The sequence below is a fragment of the Mytilus californianus genome, unplaced genomic scaffold (genome assembly GCF_021869535.1).
Source record: "Mytilus californianus isolate M0D057914Y unplaced genomic scaffold, xbMytCali1.0.p SCAF_5, whole genome shotgun sequence".
Classification (NCBI taxonomy): domain Eukaryota; kingdom Metazoa; phylum Mollusca; class Bivalvia; order Mytilida; family Mytilidae; genus Mytilus; species Mytilus californianus.
Genome location: NW_026262701.1, coordinates 65,350,444 through 65,367,015, shown reverse-complemented (window position 1 = coordinate 65,367,015; position 16,572 = coordinate 65,350,444).

The window sequence follows — 16,572 nt, the reverse complement described above, 5'->3', positions numbered from 1 at the left end:
TTTACGCCAGACGCGCGTTTCGTCTACAAAAGACTCATCAGTGACGCTCAAATAATAAAATGTTAAAAAGGCCAAATAAATTACGAAGTTGAAGAGCATTGAGGACCAAAAATTCCTAAAAGTTTTGCCAAATACAGCTAAGGTAATCTATTCCTGAGGTAGAAAAGCCTTAGTATTTCAAAAATTCAAAGTTTTGTTAACAGTTAATTTATAATTATGAACATATCAATGATAACTCAAGTCAACACAGACGTGCTGACTACTGGGCTGGTGATACCCTCGGGGAATTAAAACTCCACCAGCAGTGGCATCGACCCAGTGGTTGTAAATAAACTCATCATAGATACCAGGATTGAAATTTTATATTTACGCCAGACGCGCGTTTCGTCTACAAAAGACTCATCAGTGACGCTCGAATAAAAAAATGTTAAAAAGGTCAAACAAATTACGAAGTTGAAGAGCATATGCAAGTTTCATTTCCATGGAGATTATATAACCCCACCCCCTAATTATGGTTCATTGACTTTGAAACTTTTACATAGTTTACAAGTTTATGTTTGTGTTTAGGTTTGTTTAAAGCTAAGGAAAAGACTTATGAAAAGTCAATGGTATTTAGTTTGCAGTTATATTAGCATTGGCACATCTCATTTCCATGGAGATTGTTTAGCCCTGTACCTTCAGTCATGGTTCATTGACTTTGAATATTTGCATAACTTACATGTTAAAGTATTGCTATTTTAATTTCAACATTTGATAGACATGTCTCTGTGTTAACAGTTTATTATTACTTGTTATGGGCTTTGAACTGGCTTTCAGTAATTTAGAGTACTCTTCGAAAGTACTTTGTTTCTTAAGTGTTTTGTTAGTTTTTTTTAACTGCTTTGTGTCAAGTCATTTTCAACAGTGATTACAGTGATTACAATCTGGCAGCGACGAAAGCGTAAACTATTTGTATAAAGCTTTATACTTCAGAAGGAAGAAAACCAAGATGCCTCATACCTTGTTTGCAGATACCTTATGTTACGAAGTTTCCGTCTGTCATTATATGTCCATTGTCCTTGACCTCATTTTCGTGGTTCAGTGAATGTTTGAAAAAAAATTTGTCATGTGAAATTCTCACTAATTATAAGAAATAGGATAACTATATTATCTCAGGTACTATAAGCAATAAACACTGTGCTGGACAAATTTGCCATTTCAGAATTGGCAAATCTGACTTTGTTGTTTTACAAGATAAGAAAAATATTTTTTCGCCCAAATGATGGATAATTAAAAAAATAAATTTCCCCATATGTCCCAACATGTCACTGTTGTCACTGTTGTCACTAAAGCTGATTAAAAGTACATATCCCACGGGAAGTTGCGATGGGAAAATTTAAAGTACTTTTTCCATGAGAATTTTAAAGCTCCGATCGGAATTACAATTTCCCTATTAGTAAATAGTTTTTTCCCATGGGAAATTCTAAATTTCCAAAGGGAATTTTTGTTCCCAAGGGAACTTATTTTTCTTCCCATGGGAACAACTTTTTCCCTTGGGAACATTTCTTCTTCGTCCCATGGGAACATATATTTATCCCATGGGAACATTTATTTTTCCTTTATTATTTTTCAGAATTTGTAAAAGAGCTATGAAATATCGTAAAGAACGGACGGGTACTAATAACAGGAAGCAGTTTATAACATTTTCATTTGATAAAAAAAAATTATGTAATTACACTAAATTAAAGGTATTTCTATCATACTTTTACATTCAAAAGTCTTATTGTCATTAAATGATTGATAGAAACACATTGATTGTATTGTATCGTCGTTTATTGATTGGTTACTATTTAACGTCCAGCGGCTGATTTTACAATTTAAAATCTTTCACATTTCGGAATTTAATTTATAGATAAAAATTAATAAATCTGTTTGAATTTTTTTACATGGGAAATCACGAATCGTGTTTTAGGTCGTTTTCTAGCTATAATCCTTGAATTTATGAGATTGACATTATAATTATTATTAATATACTTATTCTTATTCATCTACGTAACTCGGTATGCGTGTTTTTCGCCACTAGAAAGATGTGCACTGATTTTTTAAAAGTTTATTTCATTCATTTGGTCAAATTTACTAATTCAATTTGTTACTCGTCTACAAAAAAAATCTTTTATTTTGTTTCATTTTTCGCAAACACCTTTGAAAGTCTTGTTAGATTTTTCTTTTATGGTCTCTCATGTACATATCAAAAAGAATTCAGAGTTTTGCATTTACAAGTACGGATGAGGATTAAATACTTTATGGAAAATTTATTTCCCTTAATGGTATTTTATACACTTGTATTTTACCTTTAGGTGTCTTCAGGTAATTTTATAATTTAAAGCAGCATTGTCGTCTTTTGCAATTAGATCAAAGACTTAAATGATTTTTTTTGCAATTGCATACAAGTAAAAGAACTATTTGATTTTTTTATTTAAAATAATTGCTGGTGATTTTTTGTACTCAAATATAGAACAATTCGAAATTGTTCCAATTTGCAAATTTTATTAAATTTGTTGTTTTTTTCTGCACTATGTAGGTGAAAATTTTATTATCTAGCTCTGCCAAATCTTTATTTATCCCGGGAATTACACGTTGATGAAAAAAATTTATTGTTAAATCGCGAAACTTGCAGTACGGTCATATTTTGTATTTCTAAGTTTGAATAAATAGTGTAAACTTTTCAAATATTGAATACGCAACCAAATCTCTGTAACTTTATCCATGTTTGGTTTATTTATTTTATGTTTCTGAAGGCGATTGATTGGACATTAATTTAATGTAGGCGTGGCTATCTGTAACTTTTCTCCAATCAGCTGGCCAATTCTACAAACCTGTGTGCGATGATGCGTGAATACAGGCAATGACACTGTAATAGATTATTTGACAATGTATAGCAACATATAATTCAATAAAAGTATTTATCATTCGATAGAAAAATTTATTTCTTTAATTGAAATGTTTGTTTTAGGATTATCAAAGCAAAATTCACAACGTTTTACAGTTTTAAATCGGCACGTGTTATACTTCGGGATATGTCATGCGTGACCAATGTTGTTCTAGTATTTCTGGTCATGTTGGTCAAATTTATCTAATATACAAGTTTTAAAAATATCATGAAATAATAGCAATACATTTGATGGAAATTTAGATTTTCTTTTTTTTTTTTTTTTTTCAGCAGTGGGATACGGTCTAAGTGTTGAAGAAAACAAAACTTTGATAAAAGGATGCATTACTATTATCAAGGATTATATTTAAAAGGAATGGAAACGCGGCTGATCAATCGAGACTCCCGCGGAGCGATAATCCATGTCTGATTTGGTCGGAAGTATGATGAATAATATAAAGAATCATGACGGAGGTCCATTCCCTGTCATATATGTCTATGGCACGCCTGAACCACTTTGAGTAATTAATCTTAGATTATCTCAGATAAATTAGGTTTATCTCAGATAATCCCGGTTTATCTCAGATAAACTAAGATTATCTCAGCTTAATTCAAATTCGAAAAAATCCTAGTTTATCTCAGAAAATACAGAAAATTCATTATCTGGAGAAAATCCCGGTTTATTTTAAAATATTAAGAAAATCTAGGTTTATTTGACCGATTTTCATATAATCCTAATTTATCTCCAGATGATTAATTATCTGAATTTCAGATAATTCATTATCTCATTTTCCAGATAATCTATGTTTATTTCGGATTCTAAATATACCAAAGAACGATGTAACAACTGTTTTAATTGGACGGCAATTTTTCGACGTTTTACTTTCGTTTTGAAACCGACAACACTGTTATGATTGTACGATAGAAAAGGTAAGAATCACTTTTTATTTAATAAAAGATGTAAAAATTTCATAAATAAATGATTATATGGATTAACAGGGATTTCAGGTGACAAGTCCTTGTCAAAACAGTTGACAATAGATTAATGAAATGATTGCATATTCTTTTATTCAATTTCAAACAAAAAAAACACACAGTTAATAATATTGTGTGTACCTATGCACCTGTCATAAACTTATTTATTGTAAAGGGTATTGTAAAGGGTCCTCTGCCGACTTGATACTATTGTCATTAAGGATACTAATTAACAGTTATGGCACCTTTGAACATCCTCTTCCATTGTTTTTAATTGACACTGGTTATTTTGAGTAAAAAGGCCAATAAACAAGTCATTACAGGTGTATGGCTTCATTACCAATAAATAAATCCCTGCTAATCCATATAATCATTAAATAGAAAAAAGCAAGATGAATAGTGGTGAGTTTTTAAAAATTTTCTTTTTTCATTTGAATGTGTAGATTATTCATTCCTTGTTAAAATTTATTAAACACTATATTTTTATAGTCTGATACAAGTACGGGTATGCTTTCCATTTCAACTGCTTTCTTGGAGATACTTTAAGTTAACACATGTCTAAAATTATTGGAATAATATCAAAAGATAAGTTTGATGTAGAAAATCATATATTTTTGGGACTTTATAATACATGTTTAGGGGACGACCATTTGATATTCTGGGGGGGGGGGTTGCCAGGAGGATTTGTTTTGGATAGGTTATTTATTTTTGTGGACCAAAAGGACAGATTATTTATTTTCTGCACTGTTGAAGCATGATTTTTCATTTTCATTAAAATTTCATTATGGAAATTACAACATTGGAAAGGGAGATAACCCTGCAAAAATGAGTCTTTTTTGGTCAGTTTTTGGTTGATTTTCTTAAAACTCAAAATTTTGTTATCTCATGTGTGTGCATCCAGCGCTACTATGCAAAAAGTTAATGTTTTCTCACAAAACTCTTGCACTTCCTATTATTATAAATACCATGTGATATTGTTGAAAGACCTTTAATCTTTCAATTATCTGTTCCTACAACCATTGTCATTTGTTTTTCACAATTACAGATCACAACTCTGATGATGATTTCCAAACCAACCTGACCTATGAGGAACGCCTTGAATCAGCCATTGCAGATATTGGTTTACTCAGAAATTACTCAAGACCAGCAAAGAGGTCAAGGACAGCAAAACAGAAACCAGGTCCAAAAGCAAAAGTAGTCCGGTTAAGATTTTATCTGCTTCCAGATGGCAGTGACATTCCCAAGTTCACAAAACCACAAAACCTTGGACAGTGGTATAACAGAACAACATAAGAACGAAGTATTAAAATCAGTTGAAAAAGGCTTAACTCATCAGATGGACAAAAATACAAGTGGTTCAACAAATGCATTGGCTCAACAAATGCATTGGCTCAACAAAACATTTATGATGAGAGTCCCAGACACTATATAAGTTTGAAAGTTTGGTAGTTACCTCAAGTCAAAATAAAAAGAAGTGGCATGAGTGCCAATTAGACAATGTTCCATCAAAACACAATGTTGTTTAAGATAACAATCATATGTTGTAGTATGGCCTTCAATGCTGAGCCATAGCTAAATGTGGATCAGCTTCAATCATATACCTTTTTTCTGATTAACTTACCTCTCATAGGTACAAGTATATAAAACTATAATACTAACCCGCATTTGGATGATCTCTATTATAATCTCAGATTAATCCCTGAAGCCCATCATCTGGCATGTTTGAGAAGGAGGATCTTATCTGTATGTTGTTTTCTTTTAGTTTACGATACAGCGTGTTAACATGTATAACACCACCAAGAAGTTCATCTTCAGCAATCTGTTTAACAGTAAACCCGAGTTGTAGAAGCTGTTGAAACTTTGTCATGTCAATGTCTAGCTGGTTTCTACCTTTACCATACTGGTTTGGTATGGTATGGTTTGGCCTATAAGTACACAGAAAAACAACTCACACATTAATATGTCATGTACAAATTCTAAAACAGTTTGCCACATACTGAATATTTAAGCTTGATACTGTCTGATCTGGTTTCTGACACACAAAAAAAATGGTCAAAGATCTTTAAAATATTAAATGGGACATTTAATTTACCTTACCTAGAATGGTGTGATATCCAAAATCATACATGGTAATTCAGTATTATATAAAACAAATGGAGAACAGGGAATGCATCCCTATGGACACAGATGATCCCCCTGCTCGCATACACCATAAGCATTTGTTTTAAATAATAAAAAAGTTTCAAAAAATTTGGTTGAGGCAACTTTAATATTTTGCTTTTTTACCAATTCAGGGGCAGCAACCCAACAACAGGATGTCTTAATCATCTGAAAATTTCAGAGCAGATAGATGTTGACCTGTTTAACCCCATGTCAGATTTGCTAAATGCTTTGGTTTCAGAGATATGGGCCAAAATCTACATTTTACGCCTATGATCTATTTTAAGCCATGGCGACCATCTTGGTTGGTTGGCCAGGTCACTGGACACATTTTTAAACTAGATACCCCAATGATGATTGTGGCCAAGTCTGGTTGAATTTTGCCCAGTAGTTTCAGAGGAAAAGATTTTTGTAAAAGTTAACGATGAAGGACAACGACGGATGCCAAGTGATGATAAAAGCTCACTTGGCCTTTCAGGCCAGGTTAGCTAATGAGGAAAACAATTAATAAAAATATTCCTCTCTATACTATCTTTTGATTGTAAGAACCTTCTGTCCAAGTTTGGTAAAAATCCAGGATAGTTTATGAATTTAGTGAAGTCAATATTTTAAAAACTTTAACTGCAGAATGTATGTAATGTTAACTAGAAGAAAAACTTAGTCAATTTATAAGAAAAATACGTAAAAAAAACAACAAAATTTTAACAAAGTTTTCTTCTAGATACTAGCTTTTGATCATAAACAAGCTTCGGTAATCCAGGATACATGTAGTTTGAGCAAGTTATTAAAATTTTAAAAACTTTAACCACAGAGTGAATGTAATGACTAATGTTTCTTGGCAGAAAAACTAAGTCCATACAGAATAAGTTTTTTTTTTAAATTTACTTCTAGATACTATCTTATGATCATAACAAGAGGCTCTCAAGAGCCTGAATTGCTCACCTGTATTTCAGGGAAGAAGATTTTTAAATGTTAGCAAACTTGATGAACAAATTGTGTAAAATTGTCTTTAAAGGGTAATAACTCCTTAAGGGGTCAATTGACAATTATGGTCTTAATAACTTATTTGTAGATCTAACTTTGCTGAACATTATTGCTGTTTACAGTATTAGCTATGATTATATTCAAGATAATAACAAAATACTGCAAAATTTCCATGAAACCACCAATTTAGTGGCAGCAACCCAACAATGGGTTATTCTATTCGTCTGAAAATATAAGGTCTGATAGAGGTTGAACATTTGAACAATTTAAACCCATGACAGATTTGCTCTTAAAGTTTTAGTTTTTGAGATATAAGCCAAAAACTGCATTTGACCCTTTTGTTCTATTCTTAGCCATGGCGGCCATGTTTGTCAATGGATCAAAACTTTAGATACAATTTATAAACAAGATAACCTAAGGAACATTCAGTTAAAGTTTGAAAGTAATTGGCCCAGCAGTTTCTGAGGAGAAGATTTTTAAATGTTAGCAAACTTGATGAACAAATTGTGTAAAATTGTCTTTAAAGGGCAATAACTCCTTAAGGGGTCAATTGACAATCATGGTCTTATAAACTCTTTTGTTGATCTTACTTTGTTGAACATTATTGCAGTTTAGAGTTTATATCTATCTATAATAAAATGCTTCGCTGGGCGCAGCTTGATACGACCGCAGAGGTCGAACCCTGAACAGTTGGGGGCAAGTATGGACACAACATTCAAGCTTGATACAGCTCTGAATTTGGATTGTGATTAGATATTTGACACAGCATAGGTTTCTGACACAGAAAGAATGTGGTCTAAGAACTTGAATTTTTTTAATTTACCTATTATGGTCCAATGTCCAAAATCAAAATACATGGTTGGATTCAGCATATCAAAGAACCCCATATATTCAATTTTTGTTGAAATCAAACAAAGTTTAATTTTGGACCCCAACTTGGACAAACTTGAAAACTGGGCCCATAATCAAAAATCTAAACACATGTTTAGATTCAGCATACCAAAGAACCCCAAGAATTCAGTTTTTGTTAAATCAAACTAAGTTTAATTTTGGACCCTTTGGACCTTAATGTAGACCAATTTTAAAAACGGGACCCAAAATTAAAAATCTAAATACACGGTAAGATTTGGAATATCAAAGAACCCCAAAAATTCAATTTTTGATGAAATCAAACAAAGTTTAATTTTAGACCCTTTTGACCTCAATATGAACCAAATTTGATAGCGGGGCCCACAAAAAAAAATCTAAATACATGGTTAGATTCAGCAGATCAAAGAACCCCGTATATTCAATTTTTGTTGAAATCAAAAAAAGTTTAATTTTGGACCCCAACTTGGACCAACTTGAAAACTGGGCCCATAATCAAAAATCTAAACACATGTTTAAATTCAGCATATCAAAGAACCACAAGAATTCAATTTTTGTTAAAATCAAACTAAGTTTAATGTTTGACCCTTTGGACCTTAATGTAGACCAATTTAAAAAACGAGACCCAAAATTAAAAATCTAAAAACACGGTTAGATTTGGCATATCAAAGAACCCCAATAAATCAATTTTTGATGAAATCAAACAAAGCTTAATTTTGGACCCTTTTGACCTCAATATGAACCAATTTGATAGCGGGGCCCACAAATAAAAAATCTAAATACATGGTTAGATTCAGCATATCGAAGAACCCCATATATTCAATTTTTGTTGAAATCAAACAAAGTTTAATTTTGGACCCCAATTTGGACCAACTTAAAAACTGGGCCAAAAATTTAAAATCTAAATACATGTTTAGATTCAGCATATCATGGAACCCCATATATTCAATTTTTGTTGAAATCAAACAAAGTTTTATTTTGGACCCTTTTGACCTCAATATGAACCAAATTTGATAGCGGGGCCCACAAAAAAAAATCTAAATACATGGTTAGATTCAGCAGATCAAAGAACCCCGTATATTCAATTTTTGTTGAAATCAAAAAAAGTTTAATTTTGGACCCCAACTTGGACCAACTTGAAGACTGGGCCCATAATCAAAAATCTAAACACATGTTTAGATTCGGCATATCAAAGAACCCCAAGAATTCAATTTTTGTTAAAATCAAACTAAGTTTAATTTTGGACCCTTTGGACCGTAATGTAGACCAATTTAAAAAAACAGGACCCAAAATTAAAAATTTAAATACACGGTTAGATTTGGCATTTCAAAGAACCCCAATAATTCAATTTTTGATGAAATCAAACGAAGTTTAATTTTGGACCCTTTTGACCTCAATATGAACCAATTTGATAGCGGTGTCCACAAATAAAAAACCTAAATACATGGTTAGATTCAGCATATCAAAGAACCCCATATATTCAATTTTTGTTAAAATCAAACAAAGTTTAATTTTGGACCCTTTGGACCTTAATGTAGACCAATTTGAAAACTGGACCCAAAATTAAAAATCTAAATACAAGGTTAGATTCGGCATAACAAATAAATAAATGTGGTCAAAGATTTTACAAATCTAATGCGCCATACTGTGCAATTAAAGATTACTTCTTGAAATTTTTCAATATTTGAAATTTGAAAAAAAAATAATGTTTGAAGAATAATTCTTTTTAATTTCTGAAATCTGAAATGAGAAAAAATTGACCCCCCACAATTTTTTTTTACCCCCCCCCCCCCTTTTTTTCCCCCAAAATATTCTTTCCCTCAAGATATGGTCATAATCTCAATTCAAATTTCCAATGGAGTTTGCAACCATAATTACCCATTTAAATTTACCATAGTGCTAACTTAATCTATTTTATAATAGAATTTAAAATATAGTGTCAAATCTTTCATATGGGTTTTTTCGTTAAAAAAAAAGATGCAACATTTGCAGATATTTTTACTGGTCTTCCTTCATAAATATGCATTTCTTTAAACATAATTTAAAAGCAGTGTAAGGGAAGTAACCAAAACGTTGTATTTTCATTAACCATTACTTTATACATAATTTAAAAGCAGTGTAAGGGAGGTAATTTCAATGATGTATTTGATTTATCTCCCTTACACTGCTTAAAATTATGTTTTGTACTAAAGTATTTGTCCATTAACCAGGACAACCTTGTTTTTCCCCCTTTTTTGCCCCTAATTCCTAAATGGTTTAAGCCATAACCCCCCAAAGCAATCCTAACCATCCCTTTGTGGTATGGAAACTTGTAGTATAATTTCAGAGAGATCCATACACCGTTCCACAGTTATTGTCTGGAAACTAGAAAATGCTTATTTTTGGCCCCTTTTTGGACCCTAATTCCTTAACTGTTGGTACCATAACCCCCAAAATCAATCCCAACCTTCCTTTTGTGGTATTAAACCTTATGGTAAAATTTCAAAGAGATCCATTCACTTCAACTAAAGTTAGAGTGCGAAAACCAATGTGTCTTCGGACGACGACGACGACGCCTGACGACGACGACAACGACGACGACGCCAACGTCATACCAATATACGACCGCAAAATTTTTTTGCGGTCGTATAATAATATTCAAGATAATAACAAAAAACTGCAAAATTTCCTTAAAACTACCAATTTTAGTGGCAGCAACCCAACAATAAGTTGTTCTATTCGTCTGAAAAAATCAGGACTGATACATGTTAAACAATTTTTCCCCATGTCAGATTTCCTCTAAAAACTTTAGTTTTTGAGATATACATGTAAGCCAAAAACTGCATTTGACCCCTATGTTCTATTTTTAGCCATGGTGGCCATGTTTGTCGATGGACCAAAACTTTGGATACAATTTATAAACTAGATATCCTAAGAAACATTTAATTAAAGTTTGAAGGTATTTGGCCCAGTAGTTTCAGAGGAGAAGGTTTTTGAAATAGTTTACGACGACAGACAATGGACGCCAAGTGATGGTATAAGCTCACATGGGGCACGAACCGGTGAGCTAATAAAGCTTCTGTCCAAGTTTGGAAGAAATTCAGGATAGTTTAAGAAAGTTATTAAAATTTTAAAAACTTTAACCACAGAGTGAATATTTGTGGCCGCCACCACCACCGTATGTAGGATCGCTATATCTCGCTTTTTCGACAAAAGTTAAGGCTCGACAAAATGACTTTACGGTTCCTCTGATGATCAAGCTAACCAAAGATTCTATAGTTACCTACATACTCAATGCATTCTGATGTAATATTGCACAATATGGTGCTTTTCAGCAATACTGTGCAATTGAAGATTTTTTCTTGTAACTTTTTGTAAGACAATCCTCATTCACCCCTTGGGGTCATTACCCCAAAACTTAATCCATGTTTTCCCTTTGTAAAATGGAACCTTGTGGTACAATTTTGAATAGATCCATACACTTCAACACACCCTATTAGATACACTAAGATGTCATGTGGTATGAGTGTCAAGCCCCTTTGGTGTCATTACCCCCAAACTAAATCCCAACCTTTCCCTTTGTGGTATGGAACATCACAAGTCACAGTTTATAAAAGTACATGTAAACTTACCATATCTGTTTAGCTCTGGTTCTTCTGATGTTTCCTTATGGTGTGGTAAATTTTCTTTAAATTCTTTAACTGATCTGATAGCTCTCTTTAAATCTGCATCTGGTAGAGAATCACTGCCTTCCAATCTTGTTAAGTTGCGAATTACCTTAAATACAAACAAATATGTAGTGCACTAAATTCTTTTCTGAGGACAAAAGCAGACACATGTACAGTCCTGGCAGTCACAGTGTCTTTAATTTATATGTCAAAATTATATAAAATATGGCGGATACATGATGGGTAACAATTCAAGAGCCAGTAGGGTATCAGTTTATTTGCAAAATTCAGCAAGCATCTTACATGTACATGTATATCATCAACTTACATTTCTTGTTACACACTGTATACGTTACTCCTGATTATGTTTATTACATTTTCTTAAATCTAATTGGAACATCTGTGTAAACAGTTTCAGTGACAAATCGCTCCACTCTTGTTTACCAACTTGCCCCACTAATGAAAAAAGGTATGATACCATTGAAAATAGGTTAGATAACTTGCCCCACTTATGAACAAGGTTAAAATGCAACTGAAATATTGCCAACTCGCCTCACTTTATATTGAAAAAAATGAAATCCTGTTGTATACCTATGTTCCTGTAACACCTATACATGTAAATACAATCAATACCTATGAAGACCTTATAAGATAAACATGTTTTGGTAGATCTTTGTTTTTTTGTTTGAATAAAGCACAAAGAAGCAGTGTATAACTTGCCCCACTTGTGAAAAATCCTAAAGAATAGAGTCATGCCAATTCGCCCCACTTATGTTATGACAACTTTTCCTTCAATTGTTGTGATAAAAACAATATATCCGATTATAATACAATTAACAGATCCTGTTTCTTTTCAATTGTTTATGTTATGCAAAATTCAATAACTAAGCTTACAAGAACAAAGGGCATTCGATAGTGTCAACAGAGAAGGGATGTGACAACTGCTAAGGCATTATGTATACCAACAAAACTTGTGAACATGATCAAGACATTGTATGAGGATTGCATTCAATATCGTAGCGGCTACATAGATTCATGACTATTGAACGTGTAGCTAGCCTAGCTGCTACATAAATATTGATAGCAGCAAGGCTAGCTACTCGTTCAGAAGCAAAATCTATGGAGCACTATGTAGCCGCTTCGATATTGAACCCATGTTTGAAACAACAGGTTACAAAGTACAAGCATTAATTTAAATAAATATTCTTTCTATTCTTGTATTCTGTGTAGATTAGTTTCCATTTAAGTGGGGCAGGTTGGCAGATTTTCATCTAGATTAAACCATTTTTCATTAATTAGGGCTAGTTGGCAGGAGTAAAATTAGTGGAATTTAACCCTTTTAACAAGTGGGGCGAGTTGATGTTAGCGATTTGTCCTGTTTCCTATTCAAGAGGGGGGATAGGAGGGGTCCTGATCCCGAAATCCCCGACTTACAAACATGAAATTGCCAAATCCCGAATTTAAAGAAATTCAAATCCTGACATCCCAAAATTCTAAAAAAAAAAAATTCCCGGATCCCGAAATCCTGACTTAAAAATACCTGATCTCTGAGTCCCGATTAAGGTCCTCCCCCCCTCATTCAACATAGTCATAATTATTTTTTCAAAATTTTTTTGGATGATATATATTTCTTCATTTTTATTTTTGAAAACTGTACATGTAAGGCCTATCTATTGAAATCTGAGAGGTTAACGTGAGGGTACCGATTCCCGTATCCCGCTTACACTAAAAAAAGTCACTATAAAGCAATTCTCATTTTTTGTAATTTTCAGTGTCCCGCTAGGCTTCATTTCCCGTTTTCACGGCACAACAATTTGATTTTCACGTGTCACACTTACAAAAAATCGGCAATCTCGCGATACGCCTAGACCCCAATGAGACCCACTTTAAACATCCGTACATGGAAGCAACTGACAATCTAAACAATTTAACCGACTTACCTCATCTACCTGTCTATGTGCAGCTTCAGGTTCCAATGTTTTGGCAGAATATTGTCTTTTAATACCTCTTAAAGTGTTACTGATACGATCTAAGACACTGCTTACAGTAGGTTGATGAGATCTTTGAAGAAGATTCATGGCGACTACAACATGTTTTTTTTTTTTTAACTGGCGCTTGTTTGCAAAATGTTTACCGATGTGTCGTGTCTTTCTATTGGTCGAATTAATGTTTCGGAGTCTCTCTTTTTTCCCCAGATAATCAATTTTCTCAGAGTTTTCAGATAATCCCGGATTTTCTCCAGATAATTATTTATCTAATATTTGGAGAAATATATTGAATTATCTCAAAAATGCATTAAGTTCAGAAAATCCCGGTTTATCTGAGCTTAATGAAAAAAAGTGAGATAAACCGGGATTATCTGAGTTAAACCTAATTTATCTGAGATAATCTAAGATTATCTATTTAAGTGGTTCAGGCGTGCCATATATGTCGGTCATTTAAATTAACTAGGTCATCTTGTTTGAGAAGATATAAAGGAGAGAAAAAAAATAAAGTCAAGAATAAACTACTATTCCATGTAAAAGCTATGGCCTTAGGTATCATTTTAATTATATTTCGGACATATGTTTGCAATAAATGTTTATGAAAAGTCTTATTAAATTAGAACTTGGTCTAGAAATTTGCTAGAGTTTCATCCGGATTACAAAACAAAAAATACAGTGTTTTGAATTTTTTCTAAACGTTCGACAACCATGAAAGGCAAACAAAATAGTTGATATCATTATGAAGCTGAAACTTTATTCTACAACTTTGGCTACTTTTTATGTTTCTGGTAAAATTTCTGAATTTTCTACGATTTTTCCAAAATTTCAGTTTGGAATTTCATTATTCTGTCAAAACGTGTCTTTCAATCTGGCAGTGTAATACGATTTTTTTTAAATGTTGAAAAGTAGAAGGAACAAAGTGACAACTTGAGATATCATTTTAAAGAAGAAACTGTATGAGTTGTTTTGATTGGCTGTGTAACTAGTAAGAAGCGTGATTGCAGTAATATCATGATTTCAAAAACTTCCTTAGCACTAAATGAAATATATTATTTGGTTTTATGGTGATTAGCAATTTAATCACAGACGAATATTTTGGTTTTCACTCATTTTTATCATTTTCACTGGAATTTTTGGAAAAAGCGCTATTTATTAAAAATATGTGATTTATATTTTAAAGTGTGTTTGATAGTTGACTAATAGTCTCTGTTCTAAAAGTTGTTCATATTTCCATACATAATTTAATTACTTAGAAGACAGAATATGCAAAAATGCTGACATCTTGTAAAATAAGAAATAATTTTGTCCGTCCTTGACCTTTCATCGTGATTTGACAAATTGCACCGTACGAATATTTGACGACCGGGTAAAAAATATGGTACAGATGGTATGCTTTCGAATGATATATGATTTAGCCGTATGTTAGGTGGGTGCATTAAAAATGAAATTTAACGGTCAATGTCACTCGACTAACAGTCTCACTATACAAATCCTTGAAAAAGTAAATAAATGTTATATGAATCAATTTTTATTAATATACAGTATTTTCTTTTCTATTTTCCATGTTGTTTGGAAAATCTAAAAGTGCTTCCTTTTATCATTTTTAACTGGGTTTTCCGAAAGAAAAATACAGTTATTAATTTGGTAAAGAACGGCGCGCGGGCAGCTGCCAACATTTTCCGTGCAATATACATGTAAACCAATCAACCAGATCTTTTCAAATTTTGATATGTTTATACTAATGACAAAATGGAGGTCAAGTTCGATATTGACGATTTTCACTTGTACAGTTCAGAAGTTATGGTCCCTGATATTTTTGAAAATGGCTTTTTATGTAGTTTCCTTTCAATAACTTATGAACCCTTCTACCAATGGTTTTCAAATTATAACATGTTGTTACTAATGACAAAATGGAGGTCAAGTTCAATATTGACGATTTTCACTATTCCCGTTCAGTAGAATTGGTCCTTGATCTATTCGGAAATGTCACTTTATGTCGTCTACGTGCAATTACTTATGAACCACTTGACCAATGCTTTTGAAATTTTGATATGTTGCTACTGATTATATTGTCTCGCCTTGACGGAGTCAAAAAGCGAGACATAGGTATGCTGTTTCCGGCGTCGGCGACGACGACGACGGCGGCGGCGGCGGCGTCAACAATGTATTAGTTTGTGATTAGGTCTTGTTCATGGTGAACCACTAGTGGTAGGTCAATTATATTTGGTATGCAGTTGTATTAGCATTGGCACATCTCATTACCATGGAGATTATTTGGCCCCGCCCCCTCAGTCAAGGTCTATTGACTTTGAAACTTTGCTTAGTTTACATGTATTAGTTTGTGATTAGGTCAGTTTATGGGGAACCACTAGTGGTAGGTCAATGATATTTGGTATGCAGTTGTATAAGCATTGGCATATCTCATTTCCATGGAGATTATTTGGCCCCGCCTCCTTATTCATGTTCTATTGACTTTGAAACTTTTGCTTAGTTTTCATGTATTAGTTTGTGATTAGGTCAGTTTAAGGGGAACCGTTAGTGGTACGTCAATGATAATTGGTATGCAGTTGTATAAGCATTAGCACATCTCATTACCATGGAGAATATTTTGTCCTTACCCCTCAGTCATGGTCTATTGGCTTTGAAACTTTTGCTTAGTTTACATGTATAAGTTTGTAATTAGGTCAGTTTAAGATGAACCACTAATGTTAAGTCAATGATATTCGGTATGCAAATGTATTGGCATTTGCAAGTTTCATTTCCATGGAGATTATATAACCCCACCCCCTTATTATGGTTCATTGACTTTGAAACTATTACATAGTTTACAAGTTTATGTTTGTGTTTAGGTTTGTTTAAAGCTAAGGGAAAGACTTATGAAAAGTCAATGGTATTTGGTTTGCAGTTGTATTAGCATTGGCACATCTCATTTCCATTGAGATTGTTTAGTCCTGTACCTTCAGTCATGGTTCATTGACTTTGAATATTTGCATAACTTACATGTTAAAGTATTGCTATTTTGATTTCAACATTTGCATTATCAAAA